Below are 6,803 nucleotides of genomic sequence, written 5' to 3' on the forward strand. Positions count from 1 at the left end.
TATTCAAAAAATTGTGGTATGAGAAATTCGGTAAAATTGCAAAATTAGATTTTTTTTAAAATTATTCTAATTTGTAAAATAGATTTTATCATAGTTTAGTAATTTAGTTTTTAAAATTATGGTTAGAGACATGATTAACATTAACTGTGATGACACAAACTAAACTTTACTAGTAATAATTAAATAAGTTATAGAGAATATATAGCTAACCTTTTTATTTATGAGTGTTGACTAAAATTTATTTTTTTTTTTAAATATCAAAAGAGTAAAATATTCAAAAAAAAATTTGTTTAAAAATTAAGAGAATAACTGAAAGGATGAGTTAAGACTTCTAATAATTTTTCTAAGTCAAATATCATTTTTGCTAATGCAATAAATAACCTATAATCCCAAACTATTATTTTATGTATGGATTTTGTTAATAAGTGGCATTAATCGTTTATTATGGTTATTTATATAGTAAAAAAGTTTAACTTTTTTTTTCAATAAATACCTTAAAAACTAAAAATATCATTTTTAATAAAACTTTCATACATTAAAGATCTTAATAAGTACATTTGGAATAGTTGATAATAAAATTTTTTATTGATCTATTAACGGTTTATTTTTTTTAATTTCTCTATAACGGATGATTTAAAAAAATATTTGAGTGCGCCTCTTCATCATTCTAGAGTTTTAAAAAACACTTTCAATAATATTATTGACAAGCTGAATGTTAGACTAAATTTTTAGAAAGTCTTTTCGTTGTCTTTGATAGAAAAAATACTCTAGTAAAATTTGTCCTTTCTTCTATTCCATCTTATAATATGCAAATTACTTTTTTACCTAAAACTACTTGTAACGCTGTTAATAAAAAATGCAGAAATTTTTTTTAGGGAGACACCAATCAAACTCGCAAAATTCATTTGGTGAGCTGGAAAAAAGTTTGCGAATAAAAAAAATCGGGTGGCCTGGAATTCGCCATGCATTTATGATGAAAGTGGGGTGGGGCTTATTGAAAATAAAGATGCCTTGCGGGCTAGAGTTCTTTGGTCAAAGTATGGAAGCGGAAATGACATTATTTCGAAGGTGGAGCAGAAACAAAGTAGCTCTAACTCGTGGAAAGGAATTTGTACTAACTGGGATATAGTGGAATCTAACCATATCTGGCGCATCGAGATGGTTCTAAAATAGATTTTTGAAAGCATAATTGGGTCCCTCGATTAAGGAGGCTTGAACATCACACAACTCAAGTAGGTGATTATATTGGTTACTCTGTGAACCTGACTGATTTTCTTACCGTTTCAGGATCCTGGGACATTGTGAGACTCAAGGAGCTGAGATCCTGCTGGAGGATGTGGTAAAAAAAATTGTGGCAATGTCCCCCCTCTTCTTGAAAGCCAGTTAATCATGTTGCGTGGCCACCCTCACCTGATGGAGCGTTTAGCCTTAAGTCAGCTTATCAAGCTATTCAAGATACTCTTAACAGCCCCAATTGGCTCTTTAATTTAGTTTTGGAACTGGAAGGGTTCCGAACGAACTCGTTTTTTTCTTTGGCTCGCTGCTCTTCAAGTCATTCTAACTAATGTCGAACGAATTGGTGGAGCATGTTTTACGCGACTGTTACTTTGCTAGGAATATATAAAATGCATTTATCTCTGTTGTCCAAGCACCTTCCTTCTTCAACACGGACGTCGTTCATTGGTTGTTGAGCAACCTAGAGTGCCTAAGTCACTGGTCTTACCTCTTTGGTGTTGCTACTACCTTTCTTTGGTTTTGCTGTAATAAATTTATTTTTGATGGAAAGGTTATCCCTGTTTCCATGGTTGTGCATCAAATTAGAGTTCGAACTAACGAGATCCTAAAGATTGATAAATATCAAAGAAAGAGTTCTGTCAATGTTAAACCACAGTGTCTCATTCGATGGTTTCCGCCACCGAATTATGTGTTGAAACTTAATGTGAATGGATCTTTTTTAGGCCATCTTAATAGTATTTCTTGTGGTAGTTTATTTAGAGATCACTTGGGAAGGTTTATCTTGAGTTTCTCTTGCAATCTTGGAAGCTGCTTGATAACTCATGCTGAATTGTGAGGCATTGTCCATAGTTTATAAATTGCTAATGCTCAATAGTATAAACTCTTATTGGGGAATCTGACTCTGTCAGTGCCCTCTAATTTTTGAAAAATGGGTGCCTTGCTAACTACTCATGTGCTCCCCTTGTAGAAAACATTAGTGTTCATTAGTGTTAGTTAAAAGAAGACAAGATCTATCTTTTGGTATGCATATTTTTTATATTGCTCCTCTTAATATTAATTTAGTTTTAGATTTTGATTGTGTTAGAAACAAGAGAGTAATCTGAAATAGTGTATTATTCAGGTTGTCAGAAAAGTACAATGTACACGGGGTATATATAGCTGCTAGTAGAATCAAATTAATAAAAGTATAGAATCCAACAATTAATATACAGATACGCTATATAAGTAGAATTGATACTAATGATCTAATTCGATTCTAATGATTCTCTTAATATTCCCCCTCAAACTCAAGCGGGAGCTAAGGATACCATCCTGAGTTTGGATAATAGAGTCCGGAAACGAGTCGGATGATGAGCCTTCATGAAGATATCAGCAGTCTGTTCCAGTATTTCAACAGCGATGAGACGAACAACACCAATAAGGATACGTTGCCGAATAAAGTGGCAATCAATCTCAATGTGTTTGGTGCATTCATGGAACACATTATTATGGGCAATCTGAATAGCATTGCAGTTGTCACAAAAAACATCAGTAGAGGACGATTGAGGAGCACCCAAATCTTCGAGAAGCCAACGAATCGAGACAACCTCAGCAGTGGTGTCAGCGAGAGCACGGTACTCATCCTCTGTGCTTGAATGAGCAGTGAATGTTTGCTTCTTAGCACGCCAAGAAATGAGAGCGTCGCCAAGAAACAAACAATAACCAGTAGTAGAACGACGATCAGTGGGATCACTAGCCCAATCAGCATCGGAGTATGCCTGAAGGGACAAGGAGGAATGGGCAGAAAAGTAAAGGCCATGGAATAGAGTGCCTTTGATGTAGCGAAGAATGCGAAGAACTGCCGCATAGTACGTAGTACGAGGAGCTGACAAGAACTGGCTAAGAACATTAACCGGATAGGCGATGTCTGGTCGGGTGACAATTAAGTAGACGAGTCCTCCAACTAGCTGTCGATAAAGAGTAGGATTATCCAAAACAGTGCCATCCATAGGAGTAAATCGAACATTAGGCTCAAAAGGGGTAGACTTAGTGCGACTATCTGTAATTCTAACTCGAGCAAGAAGATCTGAAGCATATTTAGCTTGAGAGAGATAGATGCCATCATCGGTGGATATGACTTCTAGACCAAAAAAATAGCTGAGAGAACCAAGATCTTTCATCTCAAAAGTACGCTGAAGGGATGCCTTGAGATCAGAGATACCATCAACATCATCTCCAGTAATGATCATGTCATCAACATACAGAAGTAGAAGAACAACTCCACGTTCACTTTTACGAATAAAGAGAGAATTCTCATGAGGGCTGCAAGTGAAACCAAGACTGCATATGGTAGTGCTGAACTTGTCAAACCATTCACGATGAGCTTGCTTAAGTCCATAGAGTGCCTTGCAAAGGAGACAAACTTTGCTAGAAGGACAAGGATAACCCGGAGGGGTTTCATATAGACCTATCTTTTCAAATCTCCATTAAGAAATGCATTCTTCACATCCATCTGACTGAGAGACCATTTTTTGACCGCAGCAATGGCAAGAAGAGCTCGAACATATGTGAGACGAGCAACAGGAGTAAAAGTCTCTTCATAGTCAATACCATACTCTTGCGTACAACCCTGAGCAACCAATCGTGCTTTATAACGGTCAATAGAACCATCAGAGCGAGTCGTGCTCTTGTATACCCATATGCTTCCCACAACTTCCTGATTAAAAGGAGGATCAACCAAATCCCAAGTGTGTGCTTTTTCAAGCGCATGTATTTTTTCCTGCATTGCTTGTTGCCAATTTAGATTTGTGGATGTCTCTTTGAATGACTTAGGTTCATGTTGATGAAGAATAGTTGAAAAACAATGATAATCAAGAAGATGAGGAGGTGGATTTCTTACCCTGGAAGAACGAGTGGGAGGAGGAGGCATGACGGTAGGAGCAGGAGCGTTGTCCGGTCCGAAATCATCGGGAGATGGAGAAAGCAAAAGAACATGAGGATGTGGAGAGTGACTCGAGATAGAATATGTAGAATCATCACTAGAAAATAGATCAACATTGAGGTTAGTGAAAAAAGGTGACTGAGTAGGAGGAATGGACTCAAAGGAGGAGAATCGAGAAAACATGTGATGCTCCCAGAAGACAACATAACGAGATATACGAATACGGTTAGACAGAGGATCCCAACAATGATAACCCTTGTGTTCAGTGCCATAACCAAGGAAACAACACATACGATCCCGAGGTTCAAGTTTACTATGTTCATGAGGCTGAAGAAGAACAAAACAGACACAACCAAAAACTCGAAGAGAACTATAATCTGGGGAGGTATGATAAAGACGCTCAAACAGAGTAACATTACCAAGAACAGAAGAAGGGAGTCTATTGATAACATGGATAGCAATGAGAACAGCTTCACCCCAAGTACGCTCAGGACACGAAGAAGAAAGAAGCATTGCACGAACAGAGTCAAGAATTTGATGGTGTTTGCGTTAAGCTCGGCCATTTTGTTGAGACGTACCAGGGCAAGAAAACTCAAACAAGGTACCCTATTCTGCAAGAAAGGTTAAGAGTTTGGAATCACAGTATTCTATAGCATTATCGCGGCGAAAAACCTTAATGACCTTGGAAAATTGAGTTTTAATCATAGTGGCAAAGTTAATATAAATTTGAGGTAACTCATGGCGATTGGTCATCAAATAAACCCAAGTAAAACGAGAATAATCATCAAGTAAAGCGGGTTGTTTAGCAGTTTGACAAGAAATACAATAAAAAAACTCATGATTAACCTGACCCAAAACACCCTGAGACACAAGAGGACGCATCTTTCCCAAGGAGGTGTGGGCAAGACGTTGATGCCATAAGTGAAGAGTAGAAGGAGAAGAAGTAGCACAGAGATTTTGCACAGGAGGAATATGAAGATTCTCGAGTTCAAACAACCTTCCAACCTTACGTCCAGTCCCGATGATTTATCCCGTCTGACGATCCTGTACATTATAACCAGAAATAGAAAAAGTGACATCAAAACCGAGATCAACAAGTTGACCAACAGAAATGAGGTTAAAGTTCAACTTGGAAATATAATAAGTATTAGGAAGATTAAGACTTGACTGGAAAATAGAACCCTTGTGTGTTGCGTGCAAGAGGGAACCGTTAACAGTATTGACAGAAGGTGCATTGGCAGTAGTAGACAAAGACGAAAAGAGATGACACAAAGGTGACATGTAATTAAAGCAACCGGAATCAAAGTACCATGTAGAATTACCTAGAGGTGTCAAAAAAGCAACAGGAGTATTACCAGAATGGGAGAGAATATGCTTAAGGAGAGACGTAATATCAGAGAGAGACATGAGATGGGTTGAGAGGAGCAGAGGTGGTAGATTCAGTAGTAGCAGCAATAGTAGAAGCAGACACATTCTTGGAGAAGTTGGGATGACAAGCATGCGTGAGATGATGAGGACGTGGTGGGCGAGTAGGACAGACAGTAATCAAATGTCCCGAGAGCTTGCAATAATGACAAAACAGCTGTGAACAATGGTAACTAATGTGACCTTTCTTGTGGCATGTGCGACATTCAACAGAAGGACAATCAGAGAAGAGGTGCCCATAGCGGTTACAATTTCAACAGAATTTATCCTTTCTGTCTGTGGCAGCAAAGATATCTGACTTTTCCATAATAGTAGACATAGAGATCAAAGAGAGGAGAGAAAATTACAGTTTTGGAGCAGAAAACGAGAAAATAGACGGCAAAATCGAAAAGAGCTCACCAAAAAACCTTAGGGAGGGCCCCACTGTATGACACGTCAGCTGCCACGTCAGATTCCATGTTAGCAGCCACGTCAGCAAGAAGGTGACACGTGGCGACGTCTGAGTGGAGAAGAGAAGCCTCGTCAGCGCTGAGTCAGCGAGGGTGGTGCGCGGGTCGTGAGACGGGTCGGGTCGGGTGCGAGCGCGGGTTGCTAGAGGCGCTGACTTCGCGACACGTGGCGCTCGCTAGACCGGTGGATCGTGGCTAAAGATCGAACGGTGCTGGGTGGGCGCTGATCCTGGGGGCGTGGCTTCGCGACACGTGGGTCAATCCTGGGCGTTGATGTTGAGATCGGACGGTCCTGGAAGCGTCTGGAAGAAGGAAAAGAAGCAAAACGGACGACGACCTTCAGACGGCGCGTGGCGGCGCGTGCGGTGGTTTCCGACGACGAGGCTGGTTTCGTTGAACTCGCAACGACGAGAAGAAGACGGTGGTAGGGGCGGTGACAAACCAAAGCGTCGGGAAAGGATCGAAAAATGAGGCCAAAAAACACTGCCGGAAGAGGAAAAAAACAAGGGGCTATGACCGAATTTTCATTGGAAAAAAAAACCTATGCTCTTGATACCATGTTTGAAACAAGAGAGTAATCTGAAATAGTGTATTATTCAGGTGGTCAGAAAAATACAATGTACAAGAGGTATATATAGCTGCTAGTAGAATCAAAATAATAAAAATATAGAATCCTACAATTAATATACAAATACGCTATATAAGTACAATTGATACTAATTGATCTAATTCGATTCTAATGATTCTCTTAAGGATCCCTTCCATTAAAAGAA

The 6,803-nt window shown here is 39.1% G+C and overlaps 1 long non-coding RNA gene across 1 annotated transcript in view; it reads right to left on the minus strand.

Moving 5' to 3' along the window:
* The window catches only part of LOC110271745, a 6,786-nt gene continuing 4,556 nt past the window's right edge, over window positions 4,574-6,803 (minus strand). The window contains exons 2-3 of the long non-coding RNA XR_002362374.1: window positions 5,512-6,609; window positions 4,574-5,200 (exon numbers count right to left, since the gene is read on the minus strand). This is a non-coding gene — a long non-coding RNA (uncharacterized LOC110271745). The remainder of the gene's footprint in view (window positions 5,201-5,511; window positions 6,610-6,803) is intronic.

This window comes from Arachis ipaensis, chromosome B05 (assembly GCF_000816755.2).
Source record: "Arachis ipaensis cultivar K30076 chromosome B05, Araip1.1, whole genome shotgun sequence".
Classification (NCBI taxonomy): domain Eukaryota; kingdom Viridiplantae; phylum Streptophyta; class Magnoliopsida; order Fabales; family Fabaceae; genus Arachis; species Arachis ipaensis.